Genomic DNA, 8,843 nt, shown 5'->3' on the forward strand with positions numbered 1-8,843 from the left:
TTCCATCCACTTCTAGCAGCAAAGGGTGGCTGAGTATAAATAATTCTAAGCAGAGATATAAATATGCTACTATAGATGTGTACTACAACATGTCATTTATCTTAAAGAGAAGGAGAGGAAAAATAGCTCTGGGAGAAAATACTTCAAATGTTTCTTTCTCTCTCCCCCTTTTCTCTCCCTACTATGTTTTATAAATATGTATTACAGAAGAAAAGAATTCTCAGCAAATTAGGCAAGCCCACTAGGAATCCCCAAAGACTGCTGTCACTACTAGATCTTGATGACAGCCAGCATTCTGAAGAAATATATCTAAATCGTGGATTTTTTTTTTGAAAGTTAAGTAATACAGAAAAGTCATAGGTCCTGATTACAGATTCTGGCACAGTCTCAACAAGCTTGTAGACATCGTGTCCTCTCTGTTGGAAACCCACACATGGGCCTTTCTGAAGCCAAGATTTTCATGCAAGCCTGGAATCCTATCTACTCCTTTCTGATCTTTCAACAGTTTGAAGGAGTCAGGGTTCCTTCTTCCAGAAAGCAACCACCCACCCTTTCAACTTTGTGTCACTAGCATTACTCATCACAGGAGAGGCACAGACAACGACAGTTATGTTTTTAAATGTTGGAAATACACCAAGGTTCTAAATCTCTCTGAAAAAAAAATTGTCTAAGTACTTCCCCAGCCTCTGTTAATTTACTCAGATGTCATTAAAAGTTTCCTTAATTTGTTCTTCCATTCACTTCTTCACTCAACACATTTATCAAGTACCTACTATGTGCCAGGCACCGCTCTGGGATTAGGGGACAGATCAGTAGATAAGGCCCTGATGGAGTGTGGGTTCTTGTGGGGGTCAAATGGTTATATTAACAGATGCATGGGAAGAAAGTGAGTCAGGTGGTGATGAATGCTGTGAGGACAGCAATCATAATAATGTGGAGAGAGAAGCAGGCACAGAGCTGCTTATGGGAACTAAGAGGCCAACGGAATCTGATCTGAGCAAGACCACGAGACAGTGAGCGGCTCCAGTGGACACATGTTGGAGATGTGAAGAGGAGAGAAGGAAGAAGAGATGTTGGCTATGTTCAGGGCGTGGCTGGGGCCAGTATGGATGGATGAGATGACCAGCATTGGAGCAAGTGACACAGAATAAGGATGTTGAGGACAGATCACGGACCTGGGTCTTTGTAAGGTTCTGGGATTGGTTTCCGATGAAAAGAGATGCCTGGGAGCTTTTAACAGAGACACGGTCAGACTCAAATCTCTAAAGTATGACTTTGGTTTTGTGGTCAGAGCTAACTGCAGAGGTGAAGTTTACAAACAGGGAGAAAAGTTAGGAAGTAACTGTGTAATGAAAATTCTAGATGAGCATTCTCTTAGAAATACACAGATCCCTAGATAAAAAGCTATTGGGAACTAATGGTTACAGATAGTGAAAGAATCAGTCTTCCCCAGAAACCAGCCAGCCCCTTAACTGGTTATTCAGGACCAGCCTTAAAATAAATATATAAGTAACACTATATAGAGTCATTAGGTTATATTTAGATGTTAATGCCTGTATATGTAACAATAATAATTAAAGATAGAGAGGCTGTGGATTTGAAAGAGATGAGGAAGGAGTTGGAGACAGGTGAAGGAGAGGGAGAAAGGACGTGAATACAGTACTCATATGGAAAGTTCTCAAAAGATAAATATTAAGATAAAAAGAAATACACACACCCAACCCAGTCTGGGTTCAGTGTTGAAGCATGATGCTCACCTCACAGCCAGTTTCTCAATGTAGCATTTTCTTAGAACCACACGTAGCCTGCTCTGATCTCATTTCTGTATGTGGGCCAACACTTGTCCAGTCCACCTCCACCCAAAACACTATCCAAGGAGAGGAAGACATTTGGCCTTTCGGTTCAAAAATGATTTTTCTGTGTGCTTAGAAAAGTTGTGTTTTTTAATGTTTTCCTCTTCCAAGGAATCCCTGATATGGCAGACTTGTGGCTGGCTTTATCTTTTCACTTTGGATCCTCTTGGTCTCAACTGTGGCACATCCAGCCACATGTCACCAAAGCATATACATGCTTCAACTGATACTTGGTCCCTATGCCCATCACATGAACGCCTGAAAGAAGCTTTCCCAAAGCTTACACGTGGTGACTGACATTATCCTAGGGGTACCGGTGCCTCATTCTTCAGCATTAGTAGAATTTCACTTGATTCTTCTAGTGTTCAGACCTCCTACAATGTTATTTCCAGCCCGAGAGACATCCAGGGGCCATTTAGCATCAATAATGATCAACAAAACCGGAGCCTTCATCCCAGATTTCAGTTCTGACCACCTTCTCCCATTACCTATGCCAGAGGCTGCTGGCAACCCACCAGCCATATCAGCCCACAGATGTGTTTTGTTTGGCCCCAATTATGCTTAAAATTTTTTTGAGTAGTTGCCAATGCTTAAAAATAACGAGATTTATATGAAAAAAGTGAAATTGTCATTTATCTTGAGAAATTGGGAGACTTGGCTAAACCAGGTGTGATGTTCACATGGCAACAGTCAGCAGGGAGGGAGTAGCAGCTGTATCCTCTTCAGCCCACCCACATCGTCCACACTCTGTCAAGATCCCAACAACCTAACCAAGTCCACACATATCTCAATGAAGCACCTATGGCTTCCGCTTTTATTGGTCATTGTCACGTCATCCTTTCTAGAATTATCCCACGGTTCAGCAATCCTACAAACTAGAGGATAATGAGCATAATATATTTTTATATGTTAAAAAAAAAAGTCCCCTACCACGTAGGAAAGAACAAGAGACATACAGGAAAAGTGAGCGATTTCTCGTGTCTTCTCAGAATGGAGCTCTGAGTTGATTCTTGAGCTGTTCACTGTAATGCAACCTGAGCAACTGTTAGATGCACACTATAACCTCTCTGTGGTCCACTATCCATCTCTTCTATCAAGACTTTCTGACGCAGGTTGTGTAGGAAGACAGACCAGCTGTGAGTGGGAAGATACTGGTCCCACATCCTCCATGGCCACTTCTGGTCTGACACCAAAGTTTCTGTCGATTGTTGGGCCTGCCTGAAGCAGGAGACATTCTCCAGAATCCCATTAGAGCTGATGAACAGTCCACTCAGTGTGCTGTAAATACATAAAGGATTTATTTCTTCCAGTCACTGCCTCCAACCATGCCTAATCCAATCTTCATTTCTTGTCACGTAATACCATCTGGGACAGATCCCATAAATTTCCAGTCACTTTGAGCCACTAAGACCCATTACACTTACTTTAAGGCATTAATCTCAATTTTGATTTTAATCCTTTCCTTCCCTTGGGATCTTTCTTGTGTGGTCTGCATACAAGTCTCCCGGTGGGTTCTATAGGGCCCTTCTGCTCTGTGGTTGTCTGTCCAGGAGACCCAGCTGTTAACTGTACTGTTTCTACTTCCATCTATCATGACATAGTGCCACAAACCTTCAACTTCCTATTACCAGAACTCTCTGTTTGGAGCGGCCACCACCATGGGTAGGACTAGGGATCTGGATGTTGCCTACTTCCCACAATACCTTCTCGGCCTGCAGCCAGCTCACTTGTCTTTGCCATGAGTGATGGTAGGGTTGATCTCTCTCTATTCCTTTCCTTCTCTGCCTCCTCTTCCATCTCCCCATCTCCCTTTTGTGGTACCGGCAATCAAACACAGTGCATTCCACAGACCTATAGGTAAGCGCTCTACTACTGAAATATATTCTCAACCTTCTTTTTACTTTTTATTCTGAGGTGGGTCTCCTTAAGCTGCTTAGGTTAGTTTTAAACCCACTCTGTTCTCCAGACAGAACGTGAACTTGTGACTTTCTGCCTCAGCCTCCTGAGAAGCTTGGATTACAGGCCTGTATCACAGGTTTAGCTCTGCTGACTCTCTTTGGCTGGTTTCTTCCCAAGTCAGACAGGAACATGTGCACATCAGATAGTGGGGCTTATACTGGCACCCTGCCAGGGAAACCATCTTCCCTTTGAGTAAGAGTCTGCAGGCCCCAGGCGCTGAACCCTTCTGTTGAGCCTTCTCATTTGTCTTGGTGGAGGAGTACCTTCTTCTCTCTGGATAAAAGAGATGAATCATTTCTGATCTGAAACCCTACAGTTTCTCAATGAGAGGGAGTACACAGAGCCCCTCCCTTCTCCCCCCTCATTACTCTTTGTTCATACAGACTGGAACAAGACATTGCTTCAGTTCTTCAGCCTTTATGGATATCTGTAGGCTGATATGATCCTTGACCACTCTCTTCCAAGTGTCAAGTCTGGAAAGTACTGCCCAATATCCTCATAAATTGCTCTGCTTGTGCCTGGCGAATGAGCTGGGCATTTCTCATTAGGAGGGACAGAGAATCTGACCAAGCCTGATTCTGCTGGTGACGAATCTAAGCAGTAAGACCTGCTTCATGTCGCACTGATTCCTCGCTCTCAAGACCCCTGCTTCCACTCTTTGAAGAAAGAGTTGATTAAAGAGTCATAGGGTTGTATTTTTTGTTGTTTGTTTGTTTTTTTGTTTGTGGAATCCTGAGAGACTCACACCATCAAAAACAAGCTATCCCATTGTTCATATAAATGCCCTGGAATATGACCTGGCTTTTGTACATGTCCCTGACCACAGTGCAGTGCTCAAGGATAACTTATGCTACTCCAAGGGTGATTTGAAGTTTGTTGGAAGCAGCTCTCTTTCATAGCCTACTTCTTATGACATCCATCAAAGAAGGCCATACATTCTGCATAGCCAACCACTACCCAACATATTCTACTAGATGCATACAAATCTGAGCTGTGAACTTAGCAGTATCATCAAACTGCCGCTGGAAGTGGGTATTGAATAGATAGGATGTTGGGAATAAGACTGACCTGGTTCCAAATCCTTGCTTAGAGCAAGGAACCCTTGGTAAGTACTTCCTTTCTCAGAGACTTGGTTTCCCCAGCCATTAAAATAGTACCACTGATAATACCTAAGTTCTCAATTTGTTAAGAAGATAAAATAAAATATGAAGCTTCTGTAAGGCAAAGGACATAGTCAATAAGATACAAGGGCAGCCCACAGACTGGGAAAACCACCCCCACATCTGACAGAATGCTGATTTCCAAAATATATAAAGAACTCAAGAAGCTAGTAACCAAAACGCCAAATAATCCAATTAAAAAGTGGGGTAAAAAACTAAATAGAGAATTCTCAATAGAGGAATCTAAAATGGCTGAAAGACACTTAAGGAAGTGCTCAACAAACGTATCCAGCAGGGAAATGCAAATCAAAACAACTCTCAGATACCATCTTACTCCTGTCAGAATGGCTAAAATAAAAAACACCAATGACAGCTTATGCTGGAGAGGATGTGGAGAAAGGGGCACACTCCTCCACTGCTGGTGGGAGTGCAAACTCCTCCAGCCACTTTGGAAATCAGTATGGAGGTTCCTCAGGAAAATGGGAATCAGTGTACCTCAAAATCCAGTAATTCCACTCTTAGGCATATACCCAAAAGATGCATATTCCTACAACAAGGACATCTGTTCAACTATGTTCATAGCAATATTATTTGTAATGGCCCAGAATCTGGAAGCCACCTAGATGCCCCTCAACTGAAGAGTGGATGGAGAAAATGTGATACATTTACTCATTGGAGTACTATTCAGCAGAAAAACACAACGGAATCCTGAAATTCGCAGGAAAATGGACAGGGAAATGGATGGAACTAGAAGAAACCATCTTGAGTGAAGTAACCTAGTCACAAAAAGACAAGCATGATATATAATCACTCATATATGGATTTTAGAGCAAAGGATCACCAGCCTACAATCCATACCGCTAGGAAACAAAGAGGACCCTGAGAGAGACATACATGGTCCCCTAGAGAAGGGGAAAGGGACAAGATCTCCAGAGAAAATTGGGAGCATGGGGGGAGGGGAGAGGGATTTAGGAGAAAGAGGAGGGGAGAGGTGGGCATGAGGGAACAGGAAGATTGAGACAGGGAAGGAATAGAGGAGAGCAAGAAAAGAGACACCATAATAGAGGGAACCATTATAGATTTAAGGAGAAATCTGGCACTAGAGAAATGCCCAGAGATCTACAAGGATGAACCCAATCAACAATGTAAGCAGTAGTGGAGAGGCTACTTAAATGCCCAATAATGAGATTGATGACTACCTTATATGCCATCCTAGAGCCTTCATCTAGTAGCTAATGGAAGCAGAAGCAGATACTCACAGCTAAACACTGAGCCAAACTCCTGGAATCCTGGGAGGAGTGATGAGCAAAGGGGTCAAGACCAGGCTGGAGAAATCCACAGAAACGGCTGCCCTGAACAAGGGGGAACTCACGGACTCTAGTCTGATAGCTGGGAAATCAGCATAGGACCAACCCAGACCCCCTGAACATGGGTGTCAGTTAGGAGAACTGGGCAGTCTATGGGGCCTCTGGTAGTGGATCAGTATTTATCCCTTGTATACGAATGGACTTTGGGAGCCCATTCCACATAGAGGGATACTCTCTCAGCCTAGACACATGGGGGAGGGCCTGGACCCTGCTCCAAATGATGTGACAGACTTTGAAGACTTCCCATGGAAGGCCTCACCCTCCTTGGGGAGCAGAAAGGGGATGGAATGGGGGTCGGTGGGGGGGCAGGGGAGGAGGGAAGGGAGAGGGAACTGGGATTGACATGTAAAACAAGTTTGTTTCAAATTTAAATAAAAAAATGAAAATGTGCCTGGTATAATTATGTTATGTTATGTTATGCTGGGCACTAAATAATTACCATCTTTATTACTGGGTACTTCTCTACCTTTCCTCAGAGAGAAATATTATGGGTAAACACACTAAATAAGAAGGGAACTCCTCCACTTCCTAGAACTGGTTAGTTTGATAGTGTTATCCTGTACAATAAGCTTGCTTCCTGACCATTTCTTCTGTTACTCATTGGGTACAGCAAATGGAGGATAACATAAAAGCTGGGAAGGTGGCAAACACCTAGAGGTGAGAGCTGTCTTACGTAATGGCATATGTATGTGTTCATATGCAGATACGACTATATGCATGCTTATTCATGTGTGACTACATGTCTCTATGTGTTTGTGTTCGTCATTAAGACATCCAAATTAGGACCAAGCAGGAGACATGCGTAATTTCCAAGAAGAATGCAAGATATGCTGGTGGCTCTGCAAATTAGGGACACCCATGAATTCAGCAATATTCCAAGACACAATGGAGCCGCTCAGTGCACTTTCGTTTTGCTGTTTAAAGCAATCCAGTATTTGGCCAATTTTTATCTATTAAATTGTGATATCGTCAATAATGTTAGCTCTTATTTCTAAAACACATCTTTCCCACTGGTGTTTCATTTTGTGGGTCTCTCAGTAGAAGCTGGTTGGTCTGGAACTCACTATGAAACCAGGTTCAACTTTCTAGTCTTCCTGCCATAGCCACTCCAGTTTGGGGTGACAGGTATGAGCCATCATAGTCTGTCTGCTATTTACTTTTTAAAATGAGGTAATAACATCTTTAAATTTCATATTAGTGATCTGAAATGTTACTTTGAAGGAGACAGTAGTAAAAAAGTTGATCTTCCTAAATAACTTTGTGTGTGTGTTGAACCCTTTGCATTAATAAATACAGTAACAGCACATTATTTCAAATTAGTATTCTCAGAAGAAGATATCACTAGCTCCCTCTTGTGGAGCTGACTATTTTAGCTGTTGGGGAAGAAATTGTATAAAACAGCATTGCAGCTGTCACTTTTCCCAGGAGCAATCTAGAAACAAACAAACAAACAAACAAAAAGTAATTAACATAGCAGAATGAATGTCTACACAGATTTACACTGTTAGACTTTTTCTTGTTTTTAGCTCCCATTATTTGACTGTCCTAATTTGAATTAGACCTTGGTTAATTGATTACTTTATATTCCATCCCAAAATGTTGAACCAGACATTACAATATAATTGAGACGCTCTATGAATCCTGTGATAGAGACTCTATGGTTTCTCCATCTTCTCTGTTCTCCTGCAGCATCTGACCTGTCAAATACTCTCTTGATGGTGGGAATCCAGGGAAGACTTCCCACCCTGGTCTGAAGGTGTTCTCAGCAAGTGGACAATCCTCTGGGAATATCAACAGCCACATTCACTCCAGCTTCTGAAAGTAATTCTCGGCCTATAGGATTGTCAGGGCATTCGAGACTCTTGGTTGGTGGTCAGATGCGCAACAGGCACTTGGCAGTTATTTGGACCTGATAACCGTTCCTGTTCCGAATCCAACCCAGAATCTAGCATTTGAGCGAACTAATTACCTCCGTTGCTCTTTTCCAGTCCTAACATGGTTAAGATGTTTCAAATCCTACAGCATGGACCTATACCTTCCTTCTAAGGAAACATTTGGAATCTTGAAAGGGACAGCCCCAGTGTACACTGACCTTTCAGGGAAACTCAGCCCCCATTCCTCACACAGTGGGGAGGACCGTGAGGAATCTCGATAGTTGAGATTTAACTATGCAATGGTTCAGAGTCAGTTATGGAGGGAGCTGGTCAGGTCTACAACCCTGGTGTTCGCCGTTCATGCTCGAAATTCACCTATGAAATCGTAGTGGCCTTCAAGAGATGCATCCTTAGAGTCAGATTTTGGAGGCTAGTGTTTGCAGTTGGTGTTGAAGTGGCGCCATCGCGTGGCGTGAGCAGAAACGGCATGCACTTAGCCAGCCAGTACTTCAACAGACAGGATTTTGTTTTTAGTTTTTAATGCGTTGCTTTGGGGCTCTCTCTCCTTCTTCCTCTCCCTGTCTCTGTGTGTCTCCCCCCCTCTCTCCCTCTTTCTCCCTCTCCCCCTTT

The sequence above is a fragment of the Phodopus roborovskii genome, unplaced genomic scaffold, assembly GCF_943737965.1.
Source record: "Phodopus roborovskii unplaced genomic scaffold, PHOROB, whole genome shotgun sequence".
Classification (NCBI taxonomy): Eukaryota; Metazoa; Chordata; class Mammalia; order Rodentia; family Cricetidae; genus Phodopus; species Phodopus roborovskii.